Source organism: Rhinolophus sinicus, chromosome 16 (genome assembly GCF_057876585.1).
Source record: "Rhinolophus sinicus isolate RSI-liver-muscle chromosome 16, RSI-T2T, whole genome shotgun sequence".
NCBI lineage: Eukaryota > Metazoa > Chordata > Mammalia > Chiroptera > Rhinolophidae > Rhinolophus > Rhinolophus sinicus.
The window spans coordinates 138602754-138623188 of NC_142516.1; the positions used below are offsets into that span (position 1 = coordinate 138602754).

Here is a 20435-nt window from a genome sequence, read left to right on the forward strand (position 1 = left end):
TATGTTTTAAGTTCTAAAGGCATCAGCCGAGGGTACAGCTACTGACTAACTTCCAATTTTGATAAGTTAATGTTCTTGTGTTAACAGCTATGAAGAACTGAAATATAATTGGTAACTACCAAACTAGTAGTTTGGTAGTTAATAAGAAAAATAAGAAAAAATATACCATAAATATAAAACAATCCAAGTAAATAAATTAAATGAAACATAAAACGTGTGTATTATTATTAATACTTAACAACAAACTGCCACAAACAGCACTTTAAAACATATGTTTATCATTTCATAGGTTCTTTGGGTCAAGAGTCTGGCCATGGGCTAGCTTGAGGTCTTAGCAGGCTAAAACCATGGTGTTGGCTGGGGCTGTGATTGCATGTGAGGCTGGGGCCCTTTTCCGCTTTGGATTGCTGGGAGAACTGAATTTCTTGAAGTCATAGGACTGCAGCCCCATATCCTGTGGGCTGGGGGTTGCCCTCAGCTCTAGAGACACTTAAATCCCAGCCAGGGGGCCTCTACTACACGGCTCTAGAGACACTTAAATCCCAGCCAGGGGGCCTCTACTACACGGCCGCTCACTTCTCACGGCCAGCAGATGATCTCTCTGCTAAGATGGGGTGTTGTGTAATGTAACTTAATCTATTCACTCTTATACAGGGTGTGTTCACCACAGGAGGAGTTTTGAAGGTCACTTAGAATTCTGCCTACCACAAGATGGGAAAAATACAAAGTATAAGACAAGAGGCTAACTACAAATTCAAATATATCAGAAATTACAATAAAATATCATTATATCTAATTACAAGGTGATGAAAACTGAAAACCTTTTCAGTTTTCTTTTTGCAGAAATTACTTTTTAATATATATATATATATCCATCCCAAATGTATAATCCATACCAATATCTTGCATTGGTCACTTTACACAGTCATTAGCAATATGCATATTGTCAAACAGTTTCCCCAAAATCAAACAGATTTATGCATCATAATTTATAAAATTATTCCCATGTTTGCCTTTTTACCAAATTCAGTCCATTATTAAATGGATTAGCATGTATATTTTCATGTATGTTATTTAGAATTTTTTTCCTTAGGAAAAATTCCTGTAAATGGAATTAGTGGGTCAAAGGTTATTTTGGTGACAGTCATTTTAGTGACTCTTAATATATGGCAAAATTCCTTTCTAAAAATATTTATGCCCTCAACAATATATGAAAGAAAGTACCAGTTTTACTGCAACCTTGAGTGTACTAGGGATTATCATTTTTATCAGACAATAATTGCCTCATATTTTAAAATAATATTTCATTAACTGAACAGCAATTCATAAAACTAGAAAAATAATAACCAGTTCTCAAGACATGGGAGGTTTTACTCTCACTTTTAACTTTGGAAAAGTCTGCCATGATGAGAGCTCCCAGAGAAGGGTGGGTGTGTGTACAAGTGTGCGTGTGCATGCATGTGGTGTGTGTGTGTGTTTGGCATCTTCATGCCCTTCACAACCAGATGACACCAGAGGAGCCATGAAACAGACCTTGGGGATGGCCCTCACCTGCAGCATTCATCTTTCTCAGGTAAAACCCCTCAAGTTGGTTGAATCTGTAATCCTTTCCCCCCTCATTTCAGGAGATCAGTTCTACACATCACCCAAGGCTGAATGACCTATTCCATGGATTTCAAATTCCTTGAGGAGCAGTTCCTCTTATCCATGTCATTATTCCTTCTCAGATCCAAAAAACACCAGATTAACTGAAGCTTTTTCACTCTATATTGGGTTACTTTCTAAAGCTAACTGGATTCAATTTATAACTTTTTTTCTTTTTTATGATCCAATTTTTCTAATTCCAATGGTTCTTTTACATGTTTATTTTCTGGCCCCCACTCCTTTTTATCATGAAACAAAAATGAGATTGCTATACTCCTATTTCAAATTAGACTGTATAAACTTGAACAAATCCACCCCAAATTTAGGTCTCCTTGCCTGAAAAATGATGAGATTTGAAGGCATAGAAAATGGCAGTTATATTCCATGAATACTGGTGACAAAATCCCCCATCCACCATGAACACACCATGATTGTCTTTCTGGAAGCAAACATTTTACAGAACTTTTCCAACATTGCAGGCCTCCTGATGAAACCCTCATTTCTCAGTAGAGTCAGGAAGCATGCATTCGTACTTACATGACAGGACAAGTGGCGCAGGAGGGATGTATGGTTGTCTCTTAATCCTCAGCTGCAGAGCAACAGCCTTCTGAAACAGACTCCATCTCCTCATGTCTCAGATGACTGCAATTTGTAATCCAACTAGAATTTAATTGATATGTTGATCCTGGGTTGTTTCTGGGTTGTGAGGATATAAGGAAACCAGCAAAACTCAGCTGTGTGTAGTCACTGGGATGTTAAGGACGTTTCTTTTTTCAATTTCTTCTGGATTTTAGCAGGAAATAAAAGGTATCCTCAAAGATCAAATTGTCCAAGAACCAATGATAGGAACCCCAGGCCTTCTTCAGGGAGCACACCTCAGTCTGGTCCCCAAACCTCAAACCTGACGAAATTGGCCTCGATAATGGAAGAAGAAATGGATCACAAAACATGGTAAAGAATTCTTCCCTAAGAGAACATGGGCTTATGTGAAGAGTTGGTGAAAAAAAGGGAAAAGATTTGGCTGTGGTTAAAGAACACACGGGTCTAGCTAGGTGTCTCTCCCATTCCAGAACGTGTTCTTGGTGGGTAGGTATCTGGCATGGATCAGGGATCTCTTCATCCTCTACATTACCATCGTTTCCTCATACTGTACAGCCACCTTAGAAATTTCACACTGAGCAATGCTCAACGTATTTTGATGATATTTGTTCCTTCGAGCAACTGTCTGTCCATTTTGAGCAAACAGGCCCTCAATCTATGTCATACAGCTAGTTCCAACTTGACATCTTTGATTACTTCCTGGTCACTTTCCATGGACAGTCCAGACCCAGAAATGTCAGAATGTTCCAGGCAGGGTCCTGTCTTCCAAAACTGTTGTGCACCTGTCTGTCCCTGGAAGCATCTTCGCTGCTGTTGAAGTTGCTTTGATCTAAGATGGCCGTATATCAGGATGACTGTTCTGTCTCAGGTATGCTCTGCTTCTGCCCCAGGGCAGGTGAAATGCTCCACAACCGTGCTCTCATTTCTCCTCACAGAACTTCTCTTGCTTGAACGGCATATTAAGTGAAGTTGTTTTCCTCAACCTCTGTTTCCATGTCTGTTACAGGTTTTGCTCAAATACTGGTGGGAGAACTACTTCCTTACAAAAAATGCCTCCAATAATCTGTTTATAACCACATCGTAGTAGCCTAAAAAATAATAGGCACTTGTAGAGATGATTTTAGATCTGGCATTTCGCCCTGAAGGAGGCCAGACTTGCTTTAGCAAACTGAACAGTCAGACGCTGTGAACTAATTCCTCTTTTTCCCTCATATTTTTCATCATGTAAATGATGATCAAGGTTCTAAGCGGCCTGCAGATGAATCCTGGGTGTCTGGGGCAATGTGCGGCTATGGAATGCTGTGAGCGCTCCAGGGAGGTGTAGCAGGTGAGTCCTCTTCACTAGGCTGAGCTGAGTCCTCTCCACGTTGTCACCCTGCTGCCTACAAAGTGCTTAAAAACATTGGCTACATGAGCCCTTTGACTTGGTTTTGCTCTTTACCTATTAACACCTTTTTCAAGGCTGTGTCTGATCAGTCTGCAAACAAGTAAAGAGAAAAGCACACCAGAAACTAATAGATGGGACTGCCTAGTCAGCTAGCCTAACCTTGCACTTGCTGTCTGTGCAAAGCCCAGTCCAATGAAAGGCCTTGGGGCACGTGACTCAGTTTGGTAAGCTTGTTGTGGAAAATGAAAGAAGGCAGAATCCTTTGAGGGCATGGAGCCTGCTCAGACACAAACCTCACCCCCAAATTGGTTGGAACCAGTATGCGTTGGTTATGAAGCACTGGAAAAATCACATGAGCTTTCATGATGAAATAGACAGGGGTGGAGACGGGAGTCCCAGAACGTTGGCCCACAGCACCTGGCATGATGTGTGCACTGAGGAGGACCAAAGGGATCCAGAGGAAAGGCTTTCATTTCTTGATGATATAGACCTGACAGGTGGCACCTGGTCCCTCATGCCTCCGAGACTGCAGCTTCGTGTTAGTAGCTGAGAGGGTGGTTGGGCGGCACCCAGCTCGGGTCCATTGCAATCGGGTGGCACTGTGGCAGATGGCAGGGCCTGCAAAGCAAAGATCAAAGATGTGGTGTCAGGAAGTCACTTTTGGTAGGCAGATTCATGCCTACTCTTCTTTAAAAGGAGAGTAAGTTGGTAGTAACACCTTGTTACCCCATAGAGAAGAGGCATTACAGAATAAGAGTAACTACCTGAAATATCATTTTTTTCAGGCTCAATGATGCATAAACGGACAGACATCATTGAAACTTTCAGGGCAGCCAGAGCTTTGAGTTACATCTATGACGAAGATTAAAACATTTCAGGCAGGGCTGTAGAAATCTATAACCAGAAAGGGAAGGATTTTGCTTAGGCAACTGTGCAGGATATCCCTCAAACTATGAAGAGCTTAGGAAATGCAAGAAAATAAGACATGGCAAAACTATCACTGCTTTAAAGAAGATGTAGGATGACAGGTCACCACTACGTCATCAGTCAGTGGCCTAGAAACAGAACACAGAAACAAGCATTGGACGAAACACCAAAGAAGAGGCCCTGTTTAACAGAGCGACACGAATGATAAAATACATAGAAATAATTCACAAGAAAACTTTCGATGTTTCTGAAAGCATAAACTAAGCTAGAACAAATGAAAAGTACATTGTTTTAAAAAGGATGATGCATAAATCACAGAGATGCATGTTCTTTCTATTAATCTATAAATTTAATGTAATTCCAATAAAAACACTACAGGATTCTTGGGTGGCGAGCGGGGAGAACAAGGTAAGTTGATTCAAATGGAAAAATAAAAACCCAAGACTAGCTAAGAATATTATTTTTTTTAAAAAAAAGGAATGAGAGCGATCAGTACTACTAGATAGTCAAACATACGCGTATCATAAAGCTATAATAACTAAATACTGCAGTTATATTTCTCTAGAAATGGAAAATATTTCTCTAGAAATGACTTTTTGTATATAAAGTTTTAATCTATGACCTTGGATTTATTCTCTAGCTGAACCAGTGGTCCAGACTTAGCACTTTGCGGTGATCAGTAAAGCCGTTGGTCAGGGAATCATGCTGGTGGCACGAAGCCTGCCGTGGTGGGAGTATTTACACCAGGGAAACTGGCAAACACTACAAAGCAGTGCTCCCGGTCCTGGCTGGCATTTAAATGTGTCTCAGCACAACACTGGTCTGAGCCCAATTAGGAGGGTGGTGAAGCCAGAGGAAGGTGATGGCAGGAGAAAACTCATAGGTCAGGAGCCTGGCAGTCTGCACACTTCCACCTTTAGACTGGCTCTGCCTTCATCTGAGTGGCACACCCTCCCTGGCCACCCCCCGGCCCCATTTCCATGGTCCTTCCCACTGAATTTGAACACTGCTCTCCTTGCTGACTTTTGGAAATCTACTTGGATTGTGCCTTTTCTGATGCTCTCTATGTCTTCCTCCCAGGTCATTCTTTTAAGGAGATGGAGGCACACGGCGGGTGTGTCTGGATGCTGTGCTCATGACAGCCCACTACGAAGGCAGTGCACCTCTTTTAGGACAGGATGTACTTCAGGGCTTAGAAGGGCCTCACTCAGAGGGCACATAGGATGACTTCTCTTTTGAAAACAGCCTCTCTGGGAGCTGTTACTCTTGGTGAGCAATTTTCCTGTGACCAATTTTATAACAGTCCACTTTCTTCTCTGTGCCTGCTTAGTTGCTGATATTATATGAATGCCATGTCTTATCAGTGTGGTCAATCACCTCACGATTATACTGTGCCAGTTTGGTCTGCGATTTACCTAGGTGGTATTGCTGTAGAGATTTTTCTGACAGCCACACTTCTATTTTGACTCTTACCATAACTCCCTCAAACACTTACCTTTAAACAATGCTAAAGCCATTGTCATATTCCCCTTTAGAGGGTTATGAGACACAACAGTCACCTGGCTAGAGGTATGTTCTGGGGAGCAGGCCAAAAGTTATTTCCCAAACATCTAGTTTCCTTCTTTTTAAAATTAACTGAACTATGATTTTTGCCTGGGCATAGTGCTTCAATATTTCCCGGTCTCCCTTACAAACTGCGTGCGGTCATATGACCAATTTTTTCCCAATGAAATGTAAGCACGAGTGATGTGTTGCATTAGCCTTCTGACTAGTCCCTTTGAAAGGGAAGGTATATGCCTTTTTCCTCTTCCCATTCCATCATGCTGCTTGGAACATAAATGTGATGGTCAGAACACCGACAGCCATTTTGGACCATGAGAGCAAGGGCCACGCCCAGGAAGGTAAAACAGAAATCTGGCAAGCGTTTGATTCCTACAGACCAAGTGCCCACCATACCAGTCTGTATGTAAATGTATATCAGCCCTGCATCCTTTTATTTCTTTCTTATTTTATTTTTAGATAGCTATTACTTGGCCCTAAACCTAGTCATTACAAATACATATTTTTCCTAATGAATGCAATATTCGTTCCCTCCCCAAAGCTAATAAACACCTCATGCTGTTTATTAAATGGATCCCAATTTCCTTTTTTTTTTTTTAACCAGAATGAATCAAAGAGTTTTCCTAGACAATTTGTCTTCTCACCAAATATACATAATTGTTTTTGATTCTTTGATTTGTACTGTTTTTCCCTACTGCAGTTTGCATGTTTTCTTCCTCAGGGAGAAATCAGAAAGAATAAAGTATCAGGTATAAGACTGCTCCCTGTCCTCCTCAACACTCTCCCTCTCCTCTTCACAGATGATCTCCAGGCCCTTTTCTTTCCCCTCTTATTTCCAGACTTCAAGCCCTGAGAGAGGGCAGTTTATTGCAGCTCACATCAAAAGGTCTGCATCATTAAATCTCGGTGGGGAGTGCTGGTTGGTGACAGCGAAAAGACCCAGAATTGAATAGAGAGATTCATCCTACTAAATTTAGACATAGGCTCTCTATATTTAGTTTGGATCTCAAATAGGAAAATTTTCACCCTCAAAATTTGTAGATTAAATAAGAAGTAGAGCTGCGTGCTTTGTCCTTGTCCAGAATTCAGGCTCCAGCCACATGATTGTGTATATTGTCTTCAGTAAGTGCCTAACTAGCATGGTAGAGTCCTGGGCACTGGAGTTCATAATCCCACTCATTTCAGTGGACTTAATATCTACAATGGGTGGCAATAATAAGCTATCAGTGACAATAATAACAGCTAATATTTATTGAAGTGTGTGTCAGGCCACACAAGCTTTGTATATACGATTTCACCCAACCTCACCTCTACAGTTTATGCTATAGAACTACATCAACTACTCTCATTTTACAGATGACAGCACCAAAGCACAGAGAGGTTAAATAACTTTCCCAGGGTCACACAGCAGCAGCGACAGAAGCTACAGTTGGAATCAGAGATTTCTCTTAAATGTTCTGCTCAACTGCCTGCCTATTCAGAGAACTGTCTCTGACCTCCCAGGAACTGCATACAGTGGGTCCTCAGTATTCTCAAATTCCATATTTATGGCTTCGCTCACTTAAAAATATATTTGTAACCCCCAAATCATTCATCACAATGTTTTTGTAGTCATTCACTGGCATGTGCAGAGTGGTGAAAAACTGGAGACTTGTAGGTCTAACAGGGCAACACTTTGTCTTCCTGTTTCAGTGTTCATTTGGTAAACAAGTGTCTTTTCACAGTCTATTTAGTACCATGTTTTTCACATTTTTATACTTTTTTGTGATTTCACTGTTTTAAGTGGCCCCCAAATGTGGTGCTGAAGTGTTGTCTACTGTTTCTAAGTCCCAGAAGGCTGTGTTGTGCCTTACAGAGATAATATGAGCATTAGGAGTGTTGCGGAAAAGTGGTGAGGACCGAGACACTCAAGCGGCTCCCAGAGGGCAAGGAGAACTCAGCTTTATTACACTAGTGGGCCCAGTGGGATTGTTCCCAAAGAACTGAGCACTGACTGGGGTCAGGCGCTTTGTTTTATATGTTTAGGCTTCCGGGTTGGGGGGAAATCTGGTCGGGGTGCCAGGGAGATCCGTCCCTAGCAGCTGTGATCCCTCAACTTTGTTTTGACAGGGAGGCCTCTAACTATGGTGCCTGTGGGAGTCATCTCCGATAAGGTATGGGAGGAGGAGGGGGCAGAGCTCTTAGGGGGAGCTTGCCAGAGATAGCTCCAATAAGGGGGAGATTGAGCTTAGTGGGGGCCTGCAGGAAAAACCGTCCCAACAGGTGAGCTTCTTTCAGGCACAAGGCATAGTGCTGTTAGCTGTGAGTTCCATGTTAAGGAATGAACAATATATATTAAATATGGTGTCTTTAAACAGAAACACACATAAATTAGCAGTACATATTGATTGGTTGATGAAAATGTTGTGACCAGATTCTTACAGGAACCTAACTCTGTATTTCCCCAGCAGCAAAGGTTCAATGTTTGCTAATTCAGGGTTCACAGTGACCTTGTAGAACATAACTACTGCAAACAATGAGAATTGCAGGTACCTTGCAGTGTGTTTGCAGGAAAACTGCCACGTTATTTCTTCTACTTTCCCATTCTATTTGCTTTCTCATAACCTCAGTCCACAACATGTAGAAGTCAATAGACAAAACTCTGCTGTTCCTTTCACAGGGAGTTGTGAAATGACCAGGGATCTGTCCTCACCTTCCACCCCTGTCTGACCACCACCATGTGGTCTGTGAGCTGACTCAAGACCCATGATCCTCCCCATCTGCCTCTCCGAGGATTATAAAGGGGCCCCAAGCAGGAGAGCAAGGTAAGGACACCAGTAGCCACTGTTCCTAGATGGCCTTGTGATTTTCTTTTAGGTGTTGGGACTTCCTGGGGTAAGAGAGGATTTTATGTCTGACTCTAAGCCAAGAAATACATTTTCAAGACAATGAACAGTAAACCATCCTATCTAGAACAAAATGAAGAAAGGAGGCATTCAGGTAAACTACATGTCAGACTAGGCAAGTTACTCTGGATGCCACACACAAAACATCCACTTCTGAAGATACAGGATCTAGGGGGATGAAGGGAACACCAACTTGAGAATAAGCAAATGCAGCTGAAGCTTCCATTGGTAGATACAGGACTTCACTGAATTTAATGCGGATACAGTACGTGCAGTAGATACAGATGTACCAAAGCATCTCCTAATACAGGGACCTGATCGGCAAGACCAAGTTTGCTTTATAAAGGGGCCAGCTTTTTTATCCTCTTTCCTGGCTCTATCATCACTCCATGTCACATGGGAAAAAGGCATGTAAATCACTGAATCATTATATTGGGATGATTCGAGCTAAAAATAAGATTTTTTTTAAAGGGTAAATCTTCATCAACATTGCCATTTTTTTCACAGGAAAACCCCGAGGGAGGAAAGAGACATTGCTGAGAATCGCAGAGCTAGCGAGAAACAGAACCAGGCCTGGCTAGAATCCTGCATCAGTGCCATGGCCAGTTCTGCCCTTTTTCTACAAAGGCGTGAAATGATGTCAGTCTTCTCTGAGACCTTCTATGACATATTAATGTGTTTAGAATTATTAAGTAGCGTTATTAAAACTTCCTCTTTTACAGCTGTGGATATATTCTCTTCTGACCACTCTAATGTAGCCACCTAAATGCATCATTCTTTTAGTAAACTTTTTCTCAAATAATGCTCAGTATTTTCAGTTGGGTTTTCATGGACTGAAATAAGAAATGGTAATTGCTTTTTTTTTTTTTTTCCTCGAAAATAGAGTCTGCTAGCCTGTGAGGTCAGTCAGGCTCATATTTATTCTATTTTAAAACAAAGTCAATGAAAAACTAAAAAAGACACTGTTGCAGCCTACAGTGACGAGTGTCTTAACCAGGAGCCAGGGGACTCACCCTTTTGGGGCCACCAAAGGAAGTTGCCTACAGAAAGTGGTGCTGAGTCTGGCCTGGGTGCCTGATCAGAAGTTGCTCATAGACAGGGTGTGGGAGCCATGCTGAGAGACTTGGCAAAGGTGGGACTCTGTGTGCCAAGAAGTCACCATGGTTCTTTTGGGAAATAGCACAAGACTAGGTTTTTCTCAAGATGAGGTTTGTTTTTCGTATAAAGACAATAAATAAGTACTTGATGAACACAATCAACAGGTCTTAGGTGCAGGGAGGGAAAGTCTGATATAAAAGTGTTTCTAAAACATTGGTAACCAGAGATGCCTGTATGAGGACATGCCCTAGAGCATGACAAGGACCACAGCTGCTTGCCTGGCCGCGAGCTCCCTACTGCCTCCTCCAGGAACAGGACTGGGGGGGACTGGAGCTCCTCTGCCTTCCAGGGCTCCTTATCTTGCGACGTCAGCCAACTCTCCTCAGCTGACCTTTCTTCTCCCATTACTCCCCCCCCTGGCAATCAAGTGTCAATTCCTGGAAGATTTGGAAATACATTGCTCACCATGACCCTCCAGGTCTCCGCAATTTTGTCAAGTTTTGAGTACAAGGAACCCAGGGTTGTATCAGGTGACCGGAAGCCCTGAAAAGAGCTGATTTACCAGAAGGCACACTGACCTAGACTCACCCAATCAGCTTACTTCTGGGATTTGGAGTTGGCACCGGAGACGGTGGGTGTCTGCCAAAGGAGGTATGACAGAGGAGCATGGAGGGGTTCATGCCATCACACAGAGGAAGGAAATGAGAGAGAGAGAGAGAGAGAGAGAGAGAGAGAGAGAGAGAGAGAGAGAGAGAGAGAGAAACAGTTGGTGGGAACAACGTGTGGGGGCCTGAGTTTCTTCCTGAGCTGAGCTTTGGAGACGGCCACATTCTTAAAATAAGGCCCCCTCATATATGTAAACTGGATAGAATTGTTATGTTATTTGCAAGTAAAGATTCTTAACACAACTCTACCTGCTCCCTGAGCACCTTCTTTGGACGGCTCTGTGCTGTGCAAGAACAAAAAGATGAACAGATGAGGAATGGGTAGAAATAACCTAGCTATTGAGTTCAAAGTGGCCTGTCTCAGTTAGAAGCACGGAGGGGCATCCCTAGCCATCTTGGGCCTGGGGCCAGTGGCCCTCACTATGGTCAACCTTTTACCAGTAAGGCCCAAAGGGGCCCATTTTCTCCCCCGCATGAACAACGTTTATATATTTTTTGCAGGGCTCTTTTTGTCTCTCTCATGTATGATATCCCTGGTTAGAGGCAGACATCCCCCCTGTAAATATTAGCTCCTGACCCTCTGGAGATTCCTTCTCCATCCAGAAGCTGTGCTGTTCACAAGGGTCCCCCATGAGGAAGAGTGAGCCCATTTCAAGAAGCAGATAATTACTCTGGCAGAAGGTGTTTATAATTTAGTTAGGAGGAGACACAGGGGACCCTTTCATTCTATGAGTAAGTTACAGTCTCTGGGGCACTCTGCATGGCGTGTGCCCCAAATGTAAATGGACGGCCCAGCACCTTACTAATTCCCAAAAATTCTCCCACTCCACAGCCTCCTCAGGCCAAGTTCAGCACCCCCGTGTCTGGGCTCCATCTGTTCTCTGCTAATGGAAATTGGAGTGTGGAAAGCGAAGATGTTTTTGAAAACATGTTTTCAGGTGGGGTTGCCATTGATTAACCCTGCTTTATGTCTCGGCCTCTTTCCCTGGACCCAGGTTGTGTGACTCATACCTGGCTGCATTGTGCGTGATATCTGTGAAGGCTCAAGTGCTATTTGGGATACGGGGCCCTGCACGGTGTGCGCTGTTGGGGGGAACACAGGAGGCCGAGCGTCGCCAGGCTATTTATAAAGATAATTGTTGCCTGAGAGGGTTCTAGACATCCACTTGTCCACACCCCAGGAGGAACGGGCCTCTTTATCATGTCTGGACTTAATAAAGGATAAATAATGTGGGTTGTATAGCTCACTACAATGTGTCTCCTCCAGTAATGCTGTGTTTCAATTTTCTGCTTTGTATTGTGTACACAGAAAACAACCTCACGAAGCAGCCTCAGAAAATGCTGCTCCAGTTTCCCCCTCGTGAGGACATGAGGGAAGGTTCACAAAGACACGTTTTGGTTTTAATAGAGTGTGAAATGGTGCCGTGCTGTACTGTCTTCATGGCCCTTAGGGTTCAATGCCCATTTGTGAAAAATTATAATTTTATCAATATAGAAAGTAGGTTTTAAATGGTTTCCCTTCCAGTGTTTAGATGGCAATATGCCACACACAGCAAGGAAAAACTTTTGCTAGGGTGTCCCCAAGGGCTGCTCAGTTCTGGGAGGTGAAGCTGACACGGAAGCATCTTTTCTTAATACCGCGGGAGGAAACTGAGGCACAGGCGACCATGGCCATGATATGCACCTGCTCAGGGGAAAGCAGTGCCCTCACATGTCCACCCTCACTGCTCTCTTCTCTCTGGACACTGACAGAATTGGGGTCCTGACCAAGCTGTTAAACCACATGGATAGATTTGGGGACATTTATACCGTGTTTCCCCAAGAATAAGACCTAGCTGGACCATCAGCTCTAATGCATCTTTTGGAGAAAAAATTAATGTAAGACCCAGTATTGTATTGTATTGTATTGTATTGTATTGTATTGTATTGTATTGTATTGTATTGTATTGTATTGTATTGTATTGTATTATGTTATATATTATATTATACCCGGTCTTATATTATGTTACACCCGTCTTATATTATAGTAAAATAAGACCGGGTCTTATATTAATTTTTGCTCCAAAAGATGCATTAGAGCTGATGGTCTAGCTAGGTCTTATTTTTGGGGAAACACAGTAGTCTATATGATCCTGAACCATCACCCATCTGCATAAAAGCAGTTTTAGGTCCAAAAGTTGCCTTTTTCTAGGCAACTTTATATATATATTTTTTTCTTTTTTTAAAAAATTTATTGGGGTGACAATTGTTAGTAAAATTACATAGATTTCAGGTGTACAACTCTGTATTACATCATCTATAAATCCCATTGTGTGTTCACCACCCAGAGTCAGTTCTCCTTCCATCATCATATATTTGATCCCCCTTACCCTCATCTCCCACCCCCCACACCCCACCCCCCACCCCCCTTACCCTCTGGTAACCACTAAACTATTGTCTGTGTCTATGAGTTTCTGTTTCTCATTTGTTTGTCTTGTTCTTTTGTTGCAACTTTATATTTTAAAAATCCAACGTTGTGAAGAAACTGTCCAGTTTTTGAAGACCTCCAAAGAGAACATCTCAGGTCTTCCAATTCAGTGGAGTCGGCACAAGTTCCGTGTTCTGGGCCCTTTCCTTCTTCGTGATGGGGATTTCGTTCTGCACCCCTCAGTTGTCCTGCTCCACCTTGTGCTCCACCAGGAGAAGAAGCACTCTTCCTGCCCCCTTGTGCCACTCAGGTCACCCAATCCATTAACTCATCATCTCCCTGACTTGGCACTGGCACTGGGAGCACCACAGTCCTTTTTCTCCAAGGATGTTGGGTTTCTATACAGAGAAGCCCTGAGAGCTGGTGTTTGATGGAGCGATATTGCAAACCCGTGGACAGCAATTATGTGTATCCTGTGGCACTGGGACTTCGCCAGCTCCAGAGAGAGCTTTCCCTTCGGGATGTACAATAAACTGTACATCCTGCAGGTCATTTGGATTGTAACCGTTCCAAAGAAAGCATTAACTCTGGTTAGCAATGGATTGGGGTCAGTGGCCATGGACTGGGGTATAAGGTGCAATCACTGATGCATGGGGGCCCCAGCACTTGTACAGGGGTGCAGGCAGGCCACATTCAGCTTTCTGATCTTGATCAAACAGCCTAAGGGAGACAGGGTTCCAGAGGTGGTTGGAACTGGATTGAGGAGAATCACTGGTGCCAGGAGCTGAGATCGAGCAGTCAATTCTTACACCAGCCTTTAAAGGAATTTAGTGGGTTTTAGCCTTCTAAAAAGGCTTCATGTATGGGAACGTTTCTTCAGGAGAACGACTTCTTTAATACGTATATGTCAGTGTGCAAAACATCAATTTTCAGGCCAGGAAAACAGGTATTGTTTTCTGAGATGACGGTTATGCTTCCAAAAGTTGTTTAACATGTTCAGTAATTAATCTAGCCAAATATTTAGCCATATTTTTAATCTAACTGTTAAACTTTTATTTTCAAGGAGACACACGCTAGCTGACCAATGCTGGGATAATTAGCAGGCCCTCCGTGAATATTTAGGAACTTGATAATGGTACTGAGTTGGTCTCCTGGTTAGCATACCCTGGAAAAGCTATTTCCATGTCTTCTAGACAGACTAATGCTTCATTCCATGTTTAAGTCTTTTTGCATAAGAATAAGTAATAGTTTCAGGGGGAAGAAATTATATTTTTTTGAGGCCTCTTGAAATTAAGGCAAGAAGAATGAGGCCAAGCTGATTTTCAGTGTAACCTTGATTTGTTCCCTCTGAAGAGCATGTCTCTTTGCTGAGGCTGAGCTGCCGGCACAAATACAAAGCGAATTTTCCCACATCCCTTAAAGAATTTTAAAAGTATCTTTTGGAACATGTTTGCGTGCCTTTCAAGGACTGTTGGAATGTTTTCAAGCATCATTCAAACGACCTTGGAAACACCTCAGGGCGAAGGGGGCAGTGTCCTTGGGAGGCCAGCCTTGGAGGAGTGCACATTTCAGGAGCCCTCGCTGCACCTACAATTTAGAGGACTTCTCTCTCCAGCATCACTGTGGAAGTGGCTGCCCACCCTGCCTCCCTGCAGCTCTCCCACACTCCCAGGTGACTATTTTATCTTCTCTTCCTGCCTAAATTTCCAATGTCTCTCCCCTTCATGCGTTGCTTCCCGTTGCACAAAGACAATTGCAGCAAAGGACTTGTATATTTCCATGGCTGTCTCTACCTACCTGTCTGTGTGTTCTTACTTACCCTTTTCTGTCCCTGTTCCTATGGTGTGATGGCCCGGGCTCCTGTGACAGCCCCCATTTCCCTGGAGCCCATCCTTATGGCCTGCTCAGTATATCTCCCAGCTTCCCCACGCTCCTGCTGCAACTTTTCCCATAAGCACAGGACATGCTATTAGAGCTCCTGTTTTAAAAACCCTCTCTCAATCCACATGCCCCTTCAGCTACCATTTCTATACTCTTCTTTGCTATAAAACTCTCTTACAAGCTGTGTGTATGTACTTCTCCAAGTCCTCCTGACCCATGCACCCATAACCCATGTGCTGAGACTCCCCCCACTGTGCCAACACTGATTCCAAAATACCCCCAGTGCCCTCTTGGTGGTTCCAGTGATCAGCCCTTCTGCCTCCATGGCTTGTTTGTCCCCTTTCCTCCCTGCCCCACCTTCTGCACTCTTTTCTTCTTTCGCTGGCTGCTCCCTCATCGTCCTCTTTGTTAGTTCGTCCCCACCTCTGACTTGCATGTCCCAAGGTGGCCAGGCTGGGAGTTTTGACCCTCCTCCCCATCTATAGCCACACCCTACATGATCTCACCTAGGCTCAGCTTCACATCTCGCCTACAGGCTCACACATAAACTCACCAGCTCATGAGTTCAGTCTCAAATATGTTAAACACTTCAACTTGGATATCTGATAGGTATCTTAAATTGACCATGGGTGAAACCAACCTATTTGTTCTGCAGGACTCCCCTAACCTAGAGACAGGGAGAGGGAGAGAGAGGGGGAGGGGAGGGGAGAGGGAGGGGAGAGGGAGGGGAGGAGGAGGGGAGGGGGAGGGGAGGGGGAGGGGAGGGGAGGGGAGGGGAGGGGAGGGGGAGGGGAACGGAGAGGGAGGGGAGGGGGAGGGGAGGGGGAGAGGGAGAGAAGAAAAGCCCTCTTCTAGTCGCTCAGGTGAAACATCCTGGGGTCATCCTTGACTCTTTTCTGCTCATCCCTTATTCCATCCCCTCAGCACACCCTATTTGCTGGACCTTGAAACATACACAGAGATCTTTTATCTTTACCATCTCAACCACAACACCCCCTGGTCGGGACTAGCATCTCCTTGCACTGGATTATTGACAAGGTCTCTCCTTGGTCCCCTGCTCCCATCTTTGTCTACAAAGTGACAATAGTGATGCTTCAAAGTGTGAATAAAGGCAGGTCTCTCTGCTGAAAATCCCCCAGTTCCTTCTCATCTCACTAAAAATGAAAGCCAAAGTGCTTCCTTTGATCCAAGGCACCTCTGCACACCAACCCTTCTCCACGGTAGTGCCACTGGCCTTCTGGCTCTTCCTGAAATCCACTAAGCCTCAGGGCCTTTGCCTTCCCTCTTCCCTAGGCCAGCGGTCCCCCTGGCTCTCTCTCCCTCATCCCCTCAGGAGAGAAGCCTTTCCTAACCAACTCACAGAAAACTGTATTTGTGCCCATCTGCTGTATAGGTACTTGCTTATTATCTATCTGTCCCTTTTAATTCAATAGGGTTCTGTTCATTGTTGTATGTCCTACACTAGTAAATTCTTAAATATTTGTTGAATAAATGAAATATTGGTAAAATAGTGCATATATTTCAGGTACTCGGTAGTGGATATTATATGTTATTATTAAGGAACTAATAATTCATAAGGTTTGATATGCATGATACTCCCATCTGGTTATATTTAAATAATCAGGAATCTAATATTAGATAACAGGAGAAGAGTACTTTCTGGACCCTTCCCACTCCCTTCACCCTAAGCAGAATATATAATATGAAGAATACATAAGTGGTGAGAAGATTTATATTTTAAACTATTTTATATTTAAACTATTAAATATAAACAATATTTAGGCATTTTTTTGTACTTTAAGTTGTAGTAAGTGGCAAAAGAGGGAGCAAAAGTTAAAGCAGTTCATTAATCTAATTGTGAATTTTCAGTCATTTTGGCAAAACATGTATGGAGCAGAAGTAAGAAAATACTTCAATTAATCTAAGGTCAGATTTTTAAAAGTAAATATTACACTTCTTCCCCAAATATTGTCTTGACACTAAGACACTGAAAACAACAGAAAGGGAATGATCTACCGATCCTGAGACACCTTCCTTTCAGTCAGAGCAGAGCGGTCAATGCGAGGATGTCAGAGCTGGGTTTGGGCCGGGAGCTCTGCTCCCACGGGCACCCTGGGCAGGTTGCTTCCCATCTTGGACCTCAGTGTTCCAAGTGGTCAGCACAAAGAATGATGTCTACCCCGCAGAGGTGAGAGTCAAGAGCTTCATACAATGCCTAGCACACAATAGGACACGTTAGCTCCTTCTTTACTGGTACTGTAATAAAATGGAAGATGTTTTGAGAATACCTCATGGCTAGATCCAGGTTCTATGATCAACGTTATCATCATGAAACCCATGCACTGACTTAAACGTGTGTTCAGGAGCAGTCTCGAGGGCTAGATTTCATAAATGTAAGCCTGTTAGTTGGCGACTTGCAAAACATGTAAGTGACACCGGTGTCCAAAATGTACCCTGGGAAAAAACAAAGAACAAAAATGTGTACTAAGCTAACCTATGATCAAATATTGGTAATTCATTGGTGGGGGCGTGGGAGGTTTGGTGTATGGAAGAGAAAAAAGGCTCCGGGGCAACCTCATAAAGTTATACAGAAAATAAATAGCAGAAGTGAGCTTGATGCTCATTTTAGTAACAGTTCCTAAGATACTACCGATATAAAGATCATTGTGAAAGAAATTAGACAATTGAAAGGGAGCCAATGACCTGAGGGGGTGTCCGCCCTTCTCCAACCCTCCTGCATTTAGTAGATGGCTCCTCCTGTCCTTTGGGGCAGCTGGTCTGACTAGCCTCGTGGACAGCCAGGGGAGGCAGCCCATTTCACCCTCTACAGAATCAGGCACTTAGGATCCCATTTTCAAATTGCCCTCCCTTTTGCATCTGCCTTGATGTTTTGCATTTGTTTGAGGCTTGCATCTGCTTCCAAACAATGAGCAGTAATTTTAAACCTGTTTAGCACGCATTTAACCCAGATACTTCTTTTGTGACCGTTTCACTTGCATCTGGGGTTCAGTGCAAAGAGGTTGTAAGGAACAAAGCAAGAGCAAAATGGTATCAGCCAGCAGCTGCGCGGGAGGGAGAACAGCACACCCCCAGCAAACCCACACACAGGGCACACTCTCTGGTTTCAAGGCACTACCCTCAAGTAGCATGTCCCAGCTCTGCAGGACGAGGGCTGATTCCTATGACTGATTTTCATGATTCAAGGTTGCGAGTGGGCAGTGAATTCCCTCTATCTGGGGCTTGCTATGGCAATAGGAAATGGCCTCAGTAAGGAAGTGAAGGAACCCTTCCACCCTGTGGACTGCAATGGTTTGGGCCCCATAGCGACAGTGGGCACTTCTCACCAATGCTAATGAATAGCTTCCCTCCGAGTGGGGCAGATAAATGCCTTTGGGGCTGTCAATCAATGGCTCAGAGACTTGCAGGTTAAACAAGAAACTCTGAGGTCAAGTAGAGAGCTGGCCAGCTGTTGGCTGGAACAACTCTGCATTTCTCATCCACTATCCTTAAACACACACACACATCCTATATAATTATTGTTCGCTGATGGATACTTAGATTGTTTCCATATCTTGGCTATCGTGAATAATGCTTTAATGAACATGGGAGTGCAGATATCTTTTAAATAACTGGTTTTTGTTTCCTTTGGCTATATACCCAGAAGTGGAGTATTATTCAGCCATGAGAAAGAAGTAAATCATGCTATTTGTGACAACATAGATGGACCTTGAAGGCATTATGCTAAATGAAATAAATCAGACAGAGAAAGAGGAATACTATATGATCTCACTTATGTGTGAAATCTAACAAAGCTGAACTCATAAAAACAGAGTAGAACGGTGGTTACCAGGGACTGGGGAGTGGGGTAGGGGAACTGGGGAGATGTCAGTCAAAAAGTACAAACTTACAACTAGAAGATGAATAAGTCCCGGACATCTAATGCACAGCATATAATTAGAGTCAACAATATGCTTTATAAAATTCAAAGTTGCTAAGAGACTAGATCTTAAATGTTCTCACCACAAAATTAAATAATAATTATGTGACCTGATGGAGGTGTTAACAGTAGTAATCGAATTGCAATATATACACATAAATGTATCCAATCAATCCATGGTACACCTTAAACTTACACAATGTTATATGTTAATTATCTCGTTTTAAAAAAGAAAGAAAAAAATGTCAATTATAACTCAATGAAAAAGAAAGAAAACACACACCCATACAATTCCAGGTCAACTTGTTGATGTGTTCTAATCTTGGTGTTTCCTAAAAGAAAGGAACTAAGGAAAACCTTGTAACTGAAGGAAACTTTCAATTTCTTGCTCTTCATTTTGTGTGCCATTCTAACGCGACCACAGCGTAACACCCTGAGACCTATGGGGGCCTCTGGATGGCCCACAGTGTTTGGACCCAGTTGAGTGACAAAGGTTTTTGGTTGTCAGCCAGATGTCATGCCACAGTTCAAGACGGAGGTAGGCTCTTCATGGAGGTCTCTCCCTCCTGGGGCTGGAGTACATTCACCTATGTCTTTGTCCCACAGAAACTACTTGGGAACTCCCTTTCCATCCCAGAACACATTTGTGGGGTCTTGGGGACCTCTGAACAGTTTGTGGGGGGTCTCAAAGTTAAAGTACTTTGTAAAGCCAAATTTGAAAACGTGTTCATATAAAATCTGATTGGCGTCTCTCAGGCATTGAAAATGACAACATTTCTACAATTACAAAAATCATGTCACATTGTTTGACATGGCAGTGTGATCCTTACTCACAAAGCTGACTAAATGAAGAGTTAGCGATTTATAATAGACCCATATTTTCTTTCCGGATAACAATGAGATATATGGGGATTTATCATGATGCTGTCAACAGAACTTGGCGTGATGTTGGAAATGTGCCTCTGCTCTGTGCCATATTCTGACGGCCACTACCCAGGTGTGGCTGTTGAGTGCATGAAATGCGGTAAGTGTGCATGAAGAACTAAGTCCTTAATTTTATTTGACAAATAACTGAAATCCAAATTAAAATTTTAAAAGCCACACATGGCCAGTGGCTACCACATGGGATAGCATTGATTAGGTTATTTTCTGTATCATTTATTGCTCTATACATACCACCCCACCATAAACACATAAAAACATGTAGAAATAACCAAACACTCCCAAACAACTGCAGCACTGATTCTCTGGAAAACAATCAACTTACAAAACTCGAAAATTTAATTCTTATTCTGTAAGTTTCTTTTCTTTTTTTATTTATTTCAGTTTTCATTGATATAGCATGAAATTTGTCCCTAGAAACTTGGGAGGAAAGAAACAAAATCCAGCATATCAATTCATTACTTTTACTGATGTCTTTAGGGAGAGTTTTTAATTTAGATGT

The 20435-nt window shown here is 43.0% G+C and overlaps 1 protein-coding gene across 11 annotated transcripts in view; it reads right to left on the reverse strand.

Annotated features, from left to right (window-relative positions):
* LOC141571246 (uncharacterized) overlaps nucleotides 1-20435 on the reverse strand; it is a 581124-nt gene that overhangs the window by 203260 nt on the left and 357429 nt on the right. For all 11 annotated transcript variants that reach the window (XR_016019132.1, XR_016019129.1, XR_016019130.1 and 8 more), the window contains exon 4: nucleotides 2182-4249. The gene's annotated coding sequence lies outside the window, so the exon portion shown is untranslated. The remainder of the gene's footprint in view (nucleotides 1-2181; nucleotides 4250-20435) is intronic.